Source organism: Rousettus aegyptiacus, unplaced genomic scaffold (assembly GCF_014176215.1).
Source record: "Rousettus aegyptiacus isolate mRouAeg1 unplaced genomic scaffold, mRouAeg1.p scaffold_m13_p_10, whole genome shotgun sequence".
Lineage (NCBI taxonomy): Eukaryota > Metazoa > Chordata > Mammalia > Chiroptera > Pteropodidae > Rousettus > Rousettus aegyptiacus.
Genome location: NW_023416285.1, coordinates 72,458,713 through 72,477,506, shown reverse-complemented (window position 1 = coordinate 72,477,506; position 18,794 = coordinate 72,458,713). Strand labels below are relative to the sequence as shown.

At 40.4% G+C, this 18,794-nt stretch overlaps 1 protein-coding gene across 24 annotated transcripts in view; it reads right to left on the bottom strand.

The window, feature by feature from the left end:
* The window catches only part of APBB2 (amyloid beta precursor protein binding family B member 2), a 328,869-nt gene extending 325,539 nt beyond the window's left edge, over positions 1–3,330 (bottom strand). For 11 of the 24 annotated variants that reach the window (XM_036227984.1, XM_036227985.1, XM_036227983.1 and 8 more), the window contains exon 1: positions 3,107–3,323. The gene's annotated coding sequence lies outside the window, so the exon portion shown is untranslated. Of the gene's footprint in view, positions 1–3,106 lie in introns of all 24 variants that reach the window. The other 13 variants (XM_036227996.1, XM_036227999.1, XM_036228007.1 and 10 more) reach the window with 4 other exon arrangements.
* Between the last annotated feature and the right edge of the window lie 15,464 nt (positions 3,331–18,794).

The window sequence follows — 18,794 nt, the reverse complement described above, 5'->3', positions numbered from 1 at the left end:
CTACAGAGACTCCCACATTTTATAAATAGCAAAAACTAAGGCCCAGAAAAGTGAACTGACTTACCCAAGATCACACTATAAATTAAAGTAGCAAACGAGCCTGCCCAGACGACAAGTCTTTCTACCAAATCCCACTAGACTCTTAATTATGGAGAGTCTGTCACTTTGCCTCTGACAAACCATTTCAACTGAGAGAAATGCCATCAACACACGTAAACATGCAGAATATGTACTAATAATACATTAAAGTTAAAATGGGTAATCTGGGTTTATCGTCCTTACTTTTACATTTATTTGTTGGTAGTACAACATTGGTAAAAATAAATGAACACAAAACAGTCTTATAATCTGGATGAAAGCTTCTAAAAAACATTCAAATCATTTTTGAAGACAGTGTTCCAATCAAATCTAATTCTAATAACAAGTTAAACATGTTTTACAAGAGAAGTCTTATTGAATAGCAATGAAACCACATGAGAAAACTTTATAAAGTTCTATTGCTGTGCAATCAAAGGACTGTACACCATCTCAGAGGGGTTTTCATTAGAAGTAGACATTGAGGTGGTCAAAGTTACTGACACAAAAGATAACATGTAAGGAGCTTATTATCAGACTTGTGGTCAAATTTACTGACACAAAAGATAACATGTAAGGAGCTTATTATCAGACTTGATACTTAGTAAGCATTGAATAAATGCTAGTTTCCTTAACCCAGGGTAAGAAAAGAAGTATCACCCACATAACTTGTAAAACTTTCTAACATTTTCCACCGGGGCATTATATTTTATTTTAACAGTGTAACTGAAAAAGGCATAAAGAGAAAACATTATATTTTTCTTAAAAGACAAATGTAGATATCCTGATATCAGGGTAATCAACATAGCACTCCTCTAATATTCTGGCAAGGTTTTCAGTAGTAAGTCCTACTCTTAACAGAAAAAAAAAAATTCAATGTTTATTGTTGTCTCTCTGGTAGCAGGAAAAGAAAACTGTCATTAAAAGTTGAAATGACATAAAAAGAGAAACAGCTTTAAAATATTTTATCTTTGCACATGTTTTAATAGTCTTTTCCTAAATAATTTTGTTGCCGGTATTCGTATTACTCAAGTTAAGTGTAAAACGTCAGTCTTTCACACTCAAGCTCTTCAAGCTTTTCCACTATCACTTTATAAAAGTTTCAGAAAACAGGATCTTGCTGGCTTCACGGAGGTGAATTATTTAGTTAAAAGTATGCTTTGAAAGAGAGAATAATAAATATAATTAACATAATTAAAAGAGAGAAGACACAAGCACCTTCCTTAGAAAAGGATCTCAACTTTGGAGTCCTTTCTTTAAGGCTCTGAGCAAATATGTAGGGACATCCCAGTTTTTGAAGACCCTGAGTGATTTTTCAGGGTCACATAATAAGCATATGACAAAAGGACAGCAACAGATACTCTGCATCTGCCCCTCCTGGGGTTCTGACTACTGGGTCATTGTACTCTACTGCCACCTGTGTTCTCTCAGCATTTCCCCCAGGGTGGAGGTTCTCATCCTCTTGATAAATGTCATCCTTTCGAAACAATGCCATTTCTAGGATTCTGCAAGTTACAACAAACAAGTGTTGAGCAAATGTTGCTGTCAAGCTACGAAATGAAAATACAACAAAGCTGCTATCTACATTCATAAAGAAATGCCCCTTCAAAGATTCTGTCTGTTCCTGAAAGTTCAGAGACAGGAATTCTGATACGTAATTATCATGGCCATTTGAGGACAAGATTTGAAATATAAATTCATGACAAGAAGAGGAGTAGGGAGGGGAATCAAATATTTAAGAGACCCAAATCCAGAACAACGGATCAGGATGCCAGTTTGTTTTTTTAGATCAGTGAAATATTAAAACAAATGACAAACCAATGCCAACCTCATAGTTTCCTCATTTCTTGGAATTCAAACACCACCGCTGGCATCGTTTTATCATCCTTTAGGTATTTCACTCAAGTCATCAGGCACAATGCAAAGCCAGTGACTGAGGGACTTCTTTAAAAAAAATAAAATAAAAATAAATAAAAACTGTGCCCTCCCAGAGCCCTTTCTTGTCAGAGCTTCTGACACTGACCTTATTCTCCTCTTAGTGTTAGCCCTCCCCAACCGCTTAATCCATCCAAAAACGTTTGTGACAGTGTAGCTCTAAACTGCGCAGAACTTGACTACAAAACGGCCACAACTCTAAATTTGATTTCTCCAATTTATTTTTTTTTTTTAATTCAAGTCCCACGTTCCCTTGCCATTCGCCAGTGACTCCTCAGTTCTACCTCTTCACTCGCTGTCCAGACCCTTTCATTGTTTCAATGGAACTCCGCATTCCTCCTTCCATCCAGCAATGTTTTCATCGCACGAATGTCATCTCTAGCGTTCAACCCGCCGTTTCGCCTGGCCGGCAGCAGAGGGGCTTTTTGAAGCCAGTGGCCAGCTTTCCTGACTTGAACAGCCATTTTCTAGTTAAAACGCTCTCTACCTCCGAGGGGGCAAATGAACTTTTCCCCCTTTGATTTCGCTGAGGCTGGTCTCTGAATCCCCAAGAAGCCAGTCCTGTCTCCAACTCCCCGCGAGCGCGCTGCCGCCCGGGATGCGAGAGCCCAGCCGCACAGCGGAGGCCGGTGCCAGGGCAAGAGGGTGTGCGCTCTTCCCTGCCGGCGCCCATCCTTACTTTTCCCCTCCGCAGCGCCCCCCGGGTGCACCCCCTCCAACCGGTCTCCCCCGCCCCAGGCCCTGCCAAGCCAGGGCAGCCGAAGGAAAGAGGGCGCCAGGAAGCAGGAGGGATGCAAGTCAAGGAGTGAGCCCCCAGTCGCCGTGCCACCTAGCCTTGCGGCGCGGGCTAAGGGCGCACGGACTCCGCAGAGGACGCCCGCTGCAGATGCGGCGGCAGCTGCTGCAGCTGTGGCTGCGGCTGGGCGGGCGGCAGTGGCCGCGCAGCCCTCGGGGCCGAGAGGAGAGGAGCAGCCGCCCGAGCTACGCGCAGCCACTCGCCGCACGGCGCTGCCGCTGCCTTCACCCGTGTCTCTCGCCAGCACTCCTGGGCCGTCCCGGGGTCCAGGGCAAAAGCAAAGAAGAAAGCGAGGCTCACCAGCGGTGCGCACGGCAATCGCCTCTGCTCCAGCGCCCGGCAGCTTTGCTCCAGTCCCGCCCTCCGCGGAGCGCCCGGATCAGCTGCGGATGCGGCGCACGAGCTTCCTACTTGAGACCAAGACGAGCTCCGGCGACTGAGCATGCCCAGTGCCGCTCCGTGAGTCCCTCGCAGGGAGCGGCGCCGGCGAGATTCCACTTCTCCAGGCTTTGGCGGCGGCTGTGCGAGGAGAGACCGGAGGGGCCTGGCGGGGCGGGGGCCGAGCGGGAGAAAGGCGGGGCCGGGGGTGGAGACCGAGGAGGCGGGGGAGGGCCGCGCTACTAGTGCGACCCCTGCAGGCAGAGGCTGCAGGGCCTCTGGGACGCACGGTCACCCTACAATGTCTGGGAAGATATCAAGGAGGCAATGGAGGCCAGGGTGTCGAGACCCAAAGGCTGAGATTCGGGGTGCAGCCGGGTTTCCCCTTCATGTAGCTTGGCGCCTGTCTGCACCAAAAGGCAGTTGGGTAACCTTATACCTGGGTAGTCTTTCCCCCCACATATCTGCATTCCCTTGTAATGGGAAAATATCCTCGTATGAGAGCTGCCCACACCCTCCCAGATGCAACTTATAGGCAAGACCTTCTCCTTCCTTCTGCCTCCTCACCCAGAATCCTAGGCATGTGCGCGCCCCACCCCCACCCCCGCCACACACACACACACACACACACACACACACACACACACACACACACACCAGATCACCGCAGGGGAGAAACACCTGCTGGAGAGGAAAAGTATAATTTCCTTTGCACCTCCAGGAAGATTACCTATAACTCAATTGTAAGCAAATAAGCAAGGTCCTGATAAGACTGGATATTCAGTAAGTGGTAATCAGTGCTCTGCCCAGACACTGAGTGACATCCCAAGGCATCCTTAGGGTTGTTCTTTCCCCAGTGCAGCGGTTGTCAAACTTGAGCTTGAGTCAGATGGCCTGGAGGGTTTATGGAAACACGACTGCTGGGTTCCACTCCCAGAGTCTCTGTGTGTAGGTCTGTGGTGCGGCTCAAGTATCTATATATCTAACAAGTTCTCTGGTGATGCTGGTGATTCTGTTCTGAGGGCCACACTTTGAGAACCATTACTCTACACATACAGCTTTAATTATAATCTCCTTCAGGAAGATTATGCTAAAAGTAAATTAATAGCAATGACAAAGTGATGACTCCTCACACATCCTTATCCCCAAATCTCAGAATGCACTCCTTCCTCAAATAACAAACTTACACCAGTTGGTCATTCTTCATGAGAGGACTCTATGCTTTGGGTAAAGGCAACTTTATCCCTTCGAACATAATGGATTTATTGAGGACCCACAGGGTCTTATAGTAAGCCTGCAATAGCAGTGGTTAAAAAAGTCCAGACCGCTGCCTTCATGGAGCTTACAGCCCAACGAGGTGGACAGACATCCATCACATAATTACTCAAAAATGTCTTTTCAAGCATGGAGAGTGCTAGAGGGAAATCTACTAGGCTTGTAGAAAAGAGTGTATAATGTATAATGGGACCCTGATGAAGATCAGAATGGGATTGGAGGGAATGAATGGTGGGGGTAAGCTGCCTCGTGGAAGAGGGATTTCTGGCGTTTGCACAATTTCTCTCAGACTTATCTGGAAGCCAACAATCATGTGGCTCCTTCCTGCGACACAAAACAATATTGCCACAGAAATCCCCCTAAGTCCATGAAAGTGCTCACCCTTGGGGCTAAGTCTCTGCACCCGAAGAACTGCCTGGCGAGCCTGCGGACCCTGGATAGCCGGGGGCCCAATTTGGTAAATGTAACTCACTTTGGGAAAATGCAGACTAAATTCGAAAGCCTTCTAGTACTAATCTATGTCCTTCAGGCCCAGAGAGGCGAGAAATTAGCCCAAGGCAACTCTGTCCTTTTGTAGCAGAGATTGGATCGGCCTCTTGCCTTCCAAGCAGGTTTTCTTTCCGCACTCTATTCCCTTGGACCCCAGAACGCCCCGTTGTTACCTAGGAGTCCTGCCCAGCTACCCCTTCTCTGAAGAGACCGTGGCGGGGTGGGGGGGAGCGGTGGTAAAGGAAGCCTGCCCCGCCCGGCTGGGTCTCCTTCGGACGCAGAGGAAAACCCGCGGTGGAGTCCTGGTTAGACGCGCGGGGCGAAGTGCGCAGGCGCAGTGGCCGCTAGGTAGGGCCGAGGAGGCGCCCAGCTCCACACCTGATGCAATCAGCCTTCCGGAAACGGGTCTGGCCGTGGCGCTCGCCCAGGAAGCGCTTTTGCGTCCTCCACCGGCCGCTGTGTCCCCTGCCTCGGTTGCGAGCCTCCTTGTCGCCCGACTTAGCCTCGGGCGGAGGGCGACGTTCGGCGTCCCACTGGAGAACCGCAGGAGGAGTTGGGAAGGCACCGCCTGAGAAAGCAAAATCCCTGGCTGCCTCAATAATGACGTGGAAACGGCACGGAGCGTTCCTTGGCTGCAAGAGGAAATTCCCTTAATTCTGTATTTCTAGAGAAGATGGGCGGGGGTTGGCGGTGGAGGGGAGATTTTTAACCTTTCTTTGCTTCCTTCCTTCGTTAATTCGTCCGCCTTCCGACCCACGTTTTCTTTCTCCCTCCCTAAATGGAACGTTTATAGTAACAACAGTTTTAAGGCAATATTGGGAGGATTTCTTGATCTCTCGCTTCGTATAGCTAAATATGTAACAGCACGTTAGCTCTACTACATAAAGCCTTCCACTATACAGTCATTTTATAAATAATTGGTTTCTTTACATCTCGTCATTTCAGTTTACAAAGAAAATCATTTCTCGTTTCTCGACCTCATGCAATTTGATATCTATTGTGAATGGAATTCTTCATACTGTTTAACTGATGTTTTCCAAGGAAATGATATATTCCAAGAATTTTCCAAGAGCATGTTTTTAAAAGCATGAAAGTAAAAATTACCTCTGTAAGTTCTTTAAGACCAAAGAGAAAAGGAAAAGACAGATTCAAAGAATTTTAGTTGAAAAGATTTTGAGGAGGTCATAATACAATTCCTTCCAGATCAACATAGATTTGACAGAGGACGTTTACGTATCTGTGGCCCAAAGAGGTAAATGACTTTTCCTAACTTAACAGTCAAATCAATGTCAGACCTGGCACTTGAATTCAAGATTTCAAGACACCTCAGCCTAATGAAAAACTGTATTTGTTTTTACGCAAACACTACACAGAATACATGACTACATTAAAATGCTCTTTATGCAATCCAGAAGTTACAAAGTACAAAAACAATGGGAACAAAGGGAATCCTGTTGTTTATATCTCTGAAATTATTAGTCTTTAAACAGTCCTTGATCTATCCAACCACTATACAAACCTATCCAACCGCTTCTAAGATAACCAGAGACCACGCATTAAACATTTCAATTAAACTATGAAATTCTTCAGAACCTCAAGACATCAGGACTCTTTCGAGTCAATATTTAGAGCCTCTAGTATTTTTGCTTGATTGTGCAGTCTTCAAACTGAGGTTAAGCCAACGGAATTATGATGATCACAACAAACTATCAAGGTTATTATTTGCCACTATACTGATTTAAAATAACAAAATGGAAATCAAAGTGAAAGACAAAAATAATTGCAAAACTTAAGACTTATCAGAACCCTTACCTACTTTTTTATCTTGATGAACATGTGTTTCTTTCTGGAATAATCTGACATTTGGAGAGCTGGAAGAATACCTTTACTTATGCAAAAATAGAGTTGAGTAAATGTCAAAATACAGAAGTGCAAAGTACAAACTAATCACAAGGTACTAGTTACAGAATAGCTACCTTTACTGAGTGCTTAGCATGTGCCAAGTACCAGCTCAACGTTTTACATATTATTTAATTTAATCTTTGAGGAAAGTGCTATTGTTATTTTACAGGTAATGAATATGATGGTTGAGAATGTAGAGTAACTAACTCAAGGCACAACATATTCAGTGGCAGACCCGAGATCTGAACCCTGGCATTTGTCTGGAGGTTGGGCTTTTAAATAACACTCTACACAGAAAAATCTAAATACAGAAAAAATGATTTTATCTCATATAAGAAATTAAATGGAGCACTGTACTTACTCTCCTTCCAAAGATAAGATGATAAAATTACTTTGTTATCCACATTAAGGAAAAAAAAACCTTCCTAATTGTGGTCCCTAAACTTGAGACCAATCTTACAGATATGAGGGAAGATGATCAAATACCTAGTGATTTTTCAGAGGTACCAGCAAGTCCTCCCCTCTGATGGACCTTCTCCGTGTTTGACTGGTTTCTCTAGTCCTAAACTATACAATATAGTAGTCACTAGCCACTAATGTTTTATTTTAAATTAAAATTAGAATTAAAATTTCAGTTCCTCAGTCATATTAGCCACATTTCAAATGCTTAAAAGTCACATGGGATAATGGCTACTGTATTTATGCAAGTATGAAGCAATTCTATCACTGCTGCTCTAATATTTTACCTCAGTAGTGTAAGGCTTAATCTCTCTTCACTCTGCACCATTCCTCCTCTGAGAGGACCATGTTTTTAGCTCTGCCTTTCTCTTGAGTTTCGGTTCTATTTTTCCAAACTAAAATGACTTTCAGAGTGTAGAATATTATCATGGAAAGACTGAGCTTTGGAGAAAGACCTTATTTCATATCCCAACTCTTTTATTTACCATCTGTGTGACCTTGAGCAAGTTACATAACCGCACTAAACCTCAATTTTCCTATCTTTAAAATGGGCATCTTAATTTTTATCATGAGTTTGTTTAAGATTAAATAAAATAATACATGTAAAGCTTCTAGCAGGCCTCACAGAGATTTCCTTCCTTCCATTCCTGTTTCAGTTAATGACATCAACAGTTACTCAGCTTTCCAAACTAGAAACCTCAGTCATCTTCAATTCCTCCTTCCTCCTCAACCAACCACTTCAAATTAGTCATCAAGCCTTGTTGCTCTCACTTCAGGGATGTCTCTCAAATCCAGACCCTCCTTTCTGTCACACTCCCACTGTCCTCACTGGCTTTTCATGCACTGTTTCAGTATCCTGCTAACTGACCTTGGTGACACCCATCACTTCTAATCCAAGCCCTTCCTCCCTGCCGTTGCCCGCTGCCAGAGTGATTCTTCTAAAAAAAGATGCCGATGATGTCACTCCCCTCCTTTGAAATCATTGATGACTTCCAGTTGCTTAAGAATAAAAACTGCTAAACCTAAGGACTCACTTGACCAACCCCTCATTCCATTCCAAACTTATATTTGGACTCCTCTATTACCAATTTCCCTTTCAACTACCTCTCCCTCAGCTCATAACTCTCTCTACCCCAATTCCCTCTCACTATACCCCCTATACCAGCAATCAGTGCTCTATGAGGCATTTCTGGAACAAGTAGTGAATGGTTTTTCATGTTTTTGCCCTTGTACATACCCTTTCTCAGGCTGCATTGACCCTTTTATGTCTTCTTTATCTGGCAAATTCCCACTTATTCCTTAAGATCCAGTTCAGGTATCACCTCTTAAAGGTTAGTCAACCTAAGGAAGGATGGTGACTAGCTCATTTGTGGTGCCATTGATTTAAAAGTATAGATCTTATATCTGGGCTACCCAGTCATAAATCTTGGCTGTATCATAATCCTATTCATGATTTTGGGAGAGCGACTTACCCTCTCCCAACCTCGGTTTCCTCACCTAAAAATTTTGATAATCATAGCATGTACAATTTAGTGTTGTTGAAAGTATATAATGAGATAATGCACATTAAGCTTGTAATAATGTACCCAGTCATAGGTAAGTCTTCATTATATATTATCGTAAAATTATTACTGTTATGATTAATTATTCATCCATTTTATCCTTTGTCTATGAGTCTTTTTTTTACATTTTTAAATAAATTTTTTACTTAAAAAAAATGTTTATATTTCACCCTTACATTTGATTTTACGTTAAATAAAAAGTGTTTTACTGGCTATTCGCTGAACAAAATTTAGAAAACACTGATAGCAAACCAAAAGAATTAAATTCTCTATTGTTTGAGAACTTCTTGGTTACAAACAAAAGGAATCTTCTCTAGTTAACTTACCTGGGGAAAAAAATTATGGAAAGGTTGTCTGGTAGCCCACTGCATCAACACAAAGATGGAAAATTGGTTCAAAAAAGTTTAGGCTCTAGGGAAGGCTGGCAGCAAATAACACAGACTAGACTACAGCACTGTTTGTCACCAATGATCCACCCCACTGGCCACTTGCCACGGCCACTGTTCCTAAATCTTTGCGGTTTATCACATTCTTCCTATCCAAGGTCACAGGTAGAAATATCCAAGGTCACATGCCTATACATTTGCAGCCACAAGACAGAGAGAGGGAATGTTTGCCTCTCTTCAAAACCTTTATCGGGAGATAGAGCCCTTCTACCACACAAACTCAAACAATAGGGGATTCACCAAAAATAGAAAGAGGATCTTATTCCTCCCCCCAGCTCCCCACACCCTTTCCAAGATGCTTCACTCATATTTGATCACTCACTGGCAAACATCATGTACCTCCATACTTTCATGCCTTTGCTTTTGCCATTCCCTTTGCCTGCAGTGTACTCCCTACTTTACACAATGACCCACTCCTACCTCTTTCACCTTGTATACTTTTCAAAATCATTCCTCGAAGGCCAAGATTCTTTCTTGAATCTACTGCACAGGTTAATCACTCACTTCTTGGTTCTAGAGCATGTCATATGTTTTAGTAGCACCTCATACATACAGTTAGATGTTGTATCATTCTTTGTTGCTATATTGTGAATTCCTATTTCCAGTTTTATCACATAGAAGACACAATGAATATCTGTTTGATGAATAAAGGAAAGAAAAAAAGGAAAATTGGCTTTTATTAAGGTACTGTACTAAGAGCTTTACAATATTAATTTATTCTCAATTTATAATTCATTTTTTCCTCAGATAGGCTGTATCATCATTTTATCAGAGGAAACTGAGGAACAGAGAAGTTAAGTTACTTTCCCAAGGTCACACAGCTATTAAGAGACAGCCAGAATTTGAGCAAGGCAGAGATTAGGCTCTTACCTAATGAAGTGTCATAACTATGAAAGGTTGTACATGGTCCTTTTTCTAGAAAATTCCACTACAGTGTGTTTTTTTTTGTTTGTTTGTTTTTTAAACCCTATATCCTCTGATAAGAAAGAAGAGAAAGCTAACTAAATTTCTCTGTAAATTTTCACTATTATTTAGAAAATTTTATAAATACTTATTTCATTATTCTTGAACAATGATAATGGATAATGGTCTCTATAAAGGAAGTCACAGAAACTCAGTTTTGAGCACAAAAACACACAATAAAATTTATCACACTCTTTGACTCTGTCCTTCTCCCAGGTTACCAAGAGTTATTACTGTAGACACTTGCATTTTACTGAACTAGCTCTGGCTACAAAAAATGTATGTTCTTATTCTCAAGGCAATCTCCTTCCCTATCCATATTATACCTTCTCACCCCTCCCAAAATTCTTGTTTTGCTTATCTTTTGACAGTAAAAATTTAAATCTGGAGTCTCACGTTTAATAGTCTGCATAGATAAGGGCAAGAATTTAAATCTTATAAGTGGAGAAAAAGCATTACCTTCATGTTCAAAGGGAGTAACATAAGTAATAGTACCCAACCTGGAGAAATACTCATTTTAAAATTTATATGAATGTAGTTAAATAGAGGGGTGGAAATCTGAAACAAAGAATGCTGGAAAACAGAAAAGATTACAAAAGAATTAGAAATTATTGACGAGGGAAAAATGCTTCACTCATACCAGAGACAGACTAGAAATATACTGCTAAGAAATTGATAGTCTCCTTGAACAAGCAAAGAAGTTATAGTCTCCTTTCTCTATTTGTTCTTGCCAAGATTTTTACACTTTTAAACACCTCATTACAAAGTCTACAAAAAAGGAAGGAAGGAAGGAAGGAAGGAAGGAAGGAAGGAAGGAAGGAAGGAAGGAAGGAAGGAAAGGTAAAGAGAGATGGACAGAGAAGGAAAATGGAGAAAAAGACCTAGAGCTCTCTTTGATTTAAGAGATTATCATTATAAGTAAACATCTGCCACTTTGCCTAGGAAAAGAAGAGGAAACACTAAATGAAACAGGAAGCATATCTGTGCTTACATATATTGTGATTTTCAAAGCTTTTCTACATACTTTGATAAATGTTATTGTGTTTCTGCCAATAAAAATATGTATGTACAAAGTTGTTTTCCTCTCAATTTCCTTGGCTTGAAAGCTATCCAAAAGTGTGAAACATAATTTCACTTGAAATGAAACTTTAAGGAAAAACATTTTTTTAAAACATTGCTATAAAATTAAAATAATTGTTGCCCAAATGATGGATATGGACATGCCCAACAATGTGACTATAATAATGCCACTTAACTGTACACTGAAAAATGATTAAGATGGCAAATTTTATGTTATGAGTGTTTTGCCACAATTAAACATATCTATATAGACATATAGTGTGTGTGTGTGTGTGTATATATATATATGTATATATATATTATATATATACATATATAATATATATATACATATATATAAAAGTAAGCCACACAAAGAATAGATAGTCTTTTGTTCATAACATTTGAGAACATAGACATATATATGGCATACAGTAATTTATATTTATAAAATAATTTTCACTTTTTCATTGGTGTTGGAGAATAGAAAGAATCTTATTAACAATGACCCATCATATTTATTAGTCAGGGCACTTTGGGTTATAGGACCAGAGCAAAAGACTGGAGCAAAAGAGAGAATACATTGGCACACTTAACTAGAGAGTCTGGGTGCAGGTTGGTGATGACTGGGACCAGTGGATATCATAAGAACTAGGTCTTTGTTCAGCTCCAAGCTCTGCCTCTCTGCTTTTGTCTGGACTGAATTTTTGTCTGGCAGGGCCTCTCCACACTGCATCCTCTTCCAGCTGCTCCAGACCTGCCCTCTATTGACCAGTAATTCCATCAGTTTTGTCCAAAGTTCTGGAATTGAGAGCCTGACCTAAATCCCCTGCTTGTCCTGAAGCCAGAAACATTGGAGCCGGGGGGCGGGGGGAAGAGGGGGGGTCAGTGCAGTCTCACCAAAGAAAATGGCTGGGAAATAGTTAGGGTGTTCCTACCATCCTCCCACCAAAAAAAAATGTGTTGCTAATAAAAAAGGAATGAATGCTGAGTAGGCAGAAACAACATGACCAGTCAAATGTCTTCTAAAAGTAATGCTGGGTAATTACATGAGCCAAACATGTAATTTTAACTGCCTCTATGCCTTCAACTTACTAAATGTCTCACTAACCAGTTATAATTATATACAAATATGTCCAATTCTCTTAGTCTGGAAATAACACAGATAGAAATTAGGATAAATTAACCCAAAAGGTAAAAAAATAAAATAAAATAAAAATGGATAAGTTCTTTTCACCAGAATCCATACATCCAAGTAGCTAAGAAACTCTTTGATGAGCAAACTACTGTCCATTCCCCAATCCTTATAACTGCGTCAATAAGGAAAAGCTCTTTCTAAAATTCTGCCTGGGGATGTGCTTATGTCAGTCTGTTCTTTCTTCCTCATCTTCCCTTTAACATTCACTTTTTATCCTCTTTACAGAGGAAAGGTACATCTCTATCCTAACCTGAATCTAACTCTGGTGCTTTGCCTTGGGTGTAAAGCTAAGCAAAGGTACAATTCAAAATACTGCCAATGGTGTTAGGCAGCTAAACACTATAAAGACTGGATTGTTGTGCATGTCCATTGATTCTAATTCTTTGCAAAATTGAAGGTTGTCAGCTAATAGATAAATGAACATAACTTTTATGATTTTTTGGCATATACATTAGAAGAAGTGCAAAAAATGTAATTGATATTGCTACAGCAAAATGCCTTCCAATCCCATGTATTTTTTTTTATGTGAACACGGTTTCTCAGAGTTATATCTATAACACTGAAAAACAGGAATGGAGTTGATGTTAAGCCCTGTCTCAATGGTAGAAGAAGAAGGTTTACTATTATTATTTTTAAACCTTCTAGTAATAATAGTACCTATATTTCTCTACAAATACATAAACTAGTTTTCAAAAATGCAGCCTCATTCATCTTATAAAGAGATGCACATCCCCCAAATTTTTACTTTTTATGTTTAATAATTTTTCACAAAATCTGTAATATATTTATGGTATGTTAATAATATGTCAGTAATAATGAAAACACAAAATAGAAGGTATTTTAAAATATTTAAACTTAGGTCACAGGAAATAAAAATGAAATTTAATTCTTATAGAGAATCATGCTTGAATGATAAAAGACTTTTAGGCATACAAATACATTACACGAGGATAAAATTTTCTGGAAGAAATGGAATGGAAATATGAGATAAAGAGCAAAAGGAACAACATAAAATTTCCATCTGTTAATGAACAGCTGGCATAAGTATTTTAAAAATACATGATAGAAATTGTTATATTTAACTCCATTAGATACATTTAAAAGAGTAATACTTTATTAATATAATCTTTGCATTGATTTAAACTTATGATACAAAATTTTAGACATCAACTTAAAAACATGAGGGGGTACATTGTTTATGGCCTAGGTTAGCCAAAAAAATGTTTGAAGACTACTGATCTAAAGGAAGAGACAAGATGAATACTTTAAAATGAGAGTGATCTAATAAGATAATACATATATGAGTCTTAGGGGAGCCCACAGAAAAGCAGATGCTTAGGAGGTAGTCATACCTATGATGGTTTGAGAGAAGGTGCAGGAGGAGGGACAGTTTGCAGGGAAAAGACTAGCTGGCTGCCAAAACTGGGTCAGACTCTGCTTTTAGTCCTGGAGGCTTGATTTGGTCAGAATACTTCATGGTTAATACTTCATATTTACCACAATCACAGATTTCTTATTAACTTATAGTAAGAACTGCGACTGCCACATCCGGTATATGTGATAAAAGCCAAATTACAAGCAGAAGTAATTGCTAGGTCCAGTGGATTCAGAATAAGGGTTGGAATGGAGTGATGCAGGAACATAATGACCTGAGGTTCCTGCAGCCTACTGCACCTTCTGATGCTGCAGGGGACCCCCTGCCATGGGGACTGAAGGACTCCAAGGGGTAGTCTGTATTCATGGCAGAGCTGGGAGGGATCCTGCCAGCTTCTGGCTCTCAGGGCTTCCTTGTCTATGCTAGCTCATAATTTCTCAGATTCATTGTGTTAGAACATTAGGAGCCCATTAATCATAATCAAATCCCGATCCTGTCTTCTTTATTTGACCTGCTGGTCAGTTTAACTGAAGTTTTGTGCAAAGTCATTCCTCAGTCACAGATTTACAGACAATATCTTGGCCTTCTTCTAACCTAAGTTGAATTACATTCATTGCTTAATTAATTCATTACACATTTATTGAGCTCTAACAAATGCACTGAAGCATACCAAGATCAGGGGATAGAGAAATAAGGCAGACTCTGCTAATAAGCCCTTACATGCAAGCAGGCAACTCTCATATAATGCGATAAATACATACAGTGTGATAAATGCACAATCAAGGAATAAAAGAGGGTTGTAGGAGCACAGTGAATGGAAATGAGGGACACACTTCACAGAGGAAACATTTTATCTCTATTTTGAATAAAGAATAAAAATTTACTAGGAAGAGTTGTAATAGTCATCTAACATTGAGAGTACAATCGATATTTGGAGACGGGCAAAGGCATTGCATCTTTAGAAAATGGTAAAAAGCTCAGTGTTGCTAAAACTTAGGGTTTTGTGGGAGAAGGTGCAGAAGTTTGGATTTTGACAATCTGTACTGGGCGAGTTGGAGTATGATTTCCCATGAATTGGACCCGTAAGCAAGTAAGGAAATAGCAAACATCCTAGACACCTTTGAAAGACACATTGGGCCAGATGGTGGAATATAAAACACAAAAATTAGGGAGCCTACCACCGCAATGAAATTTCCAAGAGTCCAGAGGTGTGGGCCATGTCCAAATATCCCTTCCAAAGGTAAGGACGAGTTGCTGCATATAAGAAAAAGCAGAACACCTAGTGCTATTAGAGTATTTTAGAGGCAATACACCTATTTTGGACAGCTACTTTGACCCATTTATACAACGACCCAAAAGCGTTCTCATTTTGAATAGAGTACAGAGGAGAGATGACTTCCCAACAGGCCCAGGCTGCTGTGAAAATCGCTCTGACACTTGGGCTCTCTGGCCCAATAAATCCCATGGTGATAAAACTGTGATGGATGGTGACATTGTGAGCCTTTGGCAGGTCCCTCTATTCAGACCTTTAGGATTTTGAGCAAAGCAATGCCATCCCCTGCAGATAACTACTCTCCTTTTGGAGAAACAGCTTCTGGCTTACTGTTAGGCTCTAGAGAAGACTGGACTTTTTCAGTTTGAGGTGCCCCTCAAGCTCTGAGTATTGGCTGGCCCATCAAACCATGTTATGTTGTTGAATGTACACAGCAGTACTCCCTCATCAAGTGGGAATGGTAGGTCAAGACTGGCCTCTAGCAGGTCCTGAAGACACAAGTATGTTGTGCAAACAGGAGACTCTGATCCCTGTGGCTTCTATTCTTGCTACAATGCCTTTTCTCTCTCAATCCATGCTCATAGGCTGTGGGAATAGAATATTTCTTCCTTAGTTTAATAGGAGCATATTTGTGTGTGTATTTTTTTTCTGTTTTATCTCGCTACTCCTTAATATAATATTATTAGTGGCCAACCTTAAATCTCAGGATTTATGTTACAGAATATCAAAGCAGGGCTTAACTCAGCTAAAAGAAGAATGAATGTAAATAATTCTAGTAAAGACAAAGTGAAATTTTGTATTTTCAGCTGTTTGAGAAATAGTTGCAGAATCATGTTTTTGCTCTTGTCTTTATTTGAAAGTTAAATAAGTTTACGAGATCAGCCTAGAGTGGCTCCAGGCTCACCACCAGATACTGGGCTACAAACTCACAGAGGCTGTAACTACACAGAAGAAACAGATTCCCATAGCTTCCTTCACAAACTCCCCCGGCTTGTGGTACACTTTAGTAGCCAAATGTCTGGGCTTCTCAGATTTCCCTGCGAGTTCTGTCTAGCACCAGTGTTTCAGTAGAACTGCTTAGGGACTCTCTGATCCTCCAAATCCACCATTTCAGACTTTTACTTCCTCAGCTGATTCCACAGCTGGGTAAGGTCTAATTTCTATAATAAAGCCCTTGTCCCACAACAGTCATAGTGACTCTGTTTCCCTGACTGGACGTTGACAGCTACAGGGATATTAGAGCCTCAATCTGAGGCCTAAAGAAGGTTAGGGATTGGTCATGAGGTTATGTAGGGAAGAACATTCCAGGCAAAGGGAACAGTTAGTGCAAAGGTCCAGAGGCATGAACACACTAAGGAAACTAATGTGGCTGAGTGAAGTTAGTGAGGGGATAGAGTAGGAAGATATAAGATTAGAGAGGCAAGTGGGGAGAGAGGCAAGGTAATGTAGGGCCTTGTAATAATTATAGGAGCTTTGGCTTTTCTCTACTTGAGATTGGAAGCCAAGGGAGTGTTATAAGCAGAGTGACATGATTTAACTTATTTTTAATGAACTCATTCTTGCTGCTATGTTAAGAATCTGTAGAAAGCAGATAAGGACAGAAGCAGCTAGATGAATTAAAAGGCTGACACAATAATCGAGATGAGAGATGTTATTGACTCAAAACCAGCTGTTAGCAGTGAATGAGGTGGTGACAAGTTGTTAGAATCTGGATCTATTTCGCATATAGACATGTTAGGACTTCCTGTCACATAGAATGTTGGGTATGAAAGAAAAAAGGAATCAAAGATGACCACACATAAATGAAGAATGGGATTTCCATTTAATGAAACAGAGAAGGCTAGGGGCAGAACACATTTTAAGAGTAATGTCAGAAGTTAGGATTTGGTAATTTTAACTTTGTGATGTCTATTAGATATGTAGTGGACTATGTCAAGTAGGCAATTGTATAGACAAGTCTGGCATTCAAGGGAGATATCTGAGATGGAGATACAAATTTTGAAATTATTCACTGACAGATGGGTAAGATCATTAAGGGAATGAGTATAGTTAGAAAAACATGTTTGGGACTGAGCTCTGGGACAGTTGAGAGGGTTGGAGAGATGAGAAATAGCCAGAGGACTGAGGAGAATCACTCAGGTGTCCCAATTGTGTGTTACTCCACCTTTCTTACAAGCAGGGAACATGTCTTATGATTTGCATTGATCCTGACATCTAGTACAGTATTAGTCATTTGCTAGGTACTCAGTAAACAGATGTTGAATTGAGGTCCTACTAGATGACCTAGTGGAAAGATAACACCCAGAATAAAAGAAAATATTTGTAAATCACACATCTGATAAAATACTTATATCTGGGATATATGAAGAACTCTTATAATTCAGTAATAAAAAGAAAGACAACACAATACTAAAAACAGGCAAAGGAACCAAATAGACAGAGCCTCACAGAAGATTTATGAATGGCCAAACCACACATAAAAAATTAACATCATTAGCCATCAGGGAAATGCAAATCAGAACTACAATTAGATAACACTCACTTTACCAGGATGGCTAGAATCAAAAGTATAATAATAAGCATTGACAGGGATGTGAAGAAATTGGAATTCTCATACACTGCTGGTAGGAACGTAAAATGGTGAAGCTACTTCGGAAAATGGTCCAGCAGTTCATCAAAAAGTTTAACATAGAATTACCATTTAACTCATCAATTTTACTCTTTGCAATTAAAATAACCAGCAAAGTCAGATTAGGAAAGAGGCAACCCTTCTAGCTCCATAAATCTCTGACTTGCAGAAGAGCTAGAACATGGTATCCCTAAGGGCAAAACACATAGGCAATTGATAAGGATACCACTTACCAAGAGAAGAAATCAAGGATTTCTTGAGGATAAGAGAAGATACTCCAATAAGAAGTTATAACTCCTTGCCTGGTTTCAGGACTAGATTTAGTTTTCAGACCCAGATTCATTGGCCGAGTCCCCAGGAATAATGATCCGCAGCACTATAAAGAGTATATATGGTAATAATATTCTGAGTTCTTCTCAAAAGTGATCTACAAATATTTGCTTAAGTAAATGTGCACTGGGGAAAAGGTAATACCCAGACATTTCAAGGACTACTGGACAAAGGGTCTGACTAGAATCGCTGTATCATCACAGCCCCTGTAAGAGTAATAAGAGGAGGTCTGGCCAAAAGTCTGACTTCCAGTGGGTCCACTAGGTTTGTGGACCTACCCAGAGATTGTTTCTCTGATCTTCAAATGTAAAAATAGGCATTTTACACATTTGGCTGATGGTACAACCCCCTCATTGGGTCCTATGGACTAACAGCTCTGAAACTATAACTTTTTGGCCAAGATAGTAGTAAAAAACAATATCGTATTCTGGGCATAGGGGATGGTGGAGATTAGGGCCATCTTTATGAACCCGAAGAATGCAGGTGAGATGGTCTTCATCATATGCCAAATTCACTGGTCTGGCCCCTGCAGAAACCCAATGGATCCTGGAAGCTGACTGCTTTCCACAAGTAGTAGCTTTACCATATCTACCTGTCAGACGTGATATCTTTGTTAGAACAGATCCATATTGCCTCAGTTATAAGGTATG